Genomic DNA, 300 nt, shown 5'->3' on the forward strand with positions numbered 1-300 from the left:
TGAACCTCCACCCCTCAGCTCCAGGAAGCCCCGGAAGCAACTCTGCGTCCTTCCAGCGCCGCTCCCCCCTCTCTGCCACCCAGGCCCATGAAATCTGGAGCTTTACAGAGGGGAAAGAACAGCCTGTAATGAAAATGCAGGATTTTATTTTAAAAACGACCAACAAAATCCCCTTGCAGAAGGGAGCAGCGTGAGCTGGGCCCCTCACAGCAAGTCCCTGCCCAGAGACACGACTACGGCGCAGAAAGACCCTGCACCGGCCGGCGCCCGCGGAGCCAAACCTCCGGTCTCACATCTGGA

Source organism: Larus michahellis, chromosome 8, assembly GCF_964199755.1.
Source record: "Larus michahellis chromosome 8, bLarMic1.1, whole genome shotgun sequence".
Taxonomy (NCBI): domain Eukaryota; kingdom Metazoa; phylum Chordata; class Aves; order Charadriiformes; family Laridae; genus Larus; species Larus michahellis.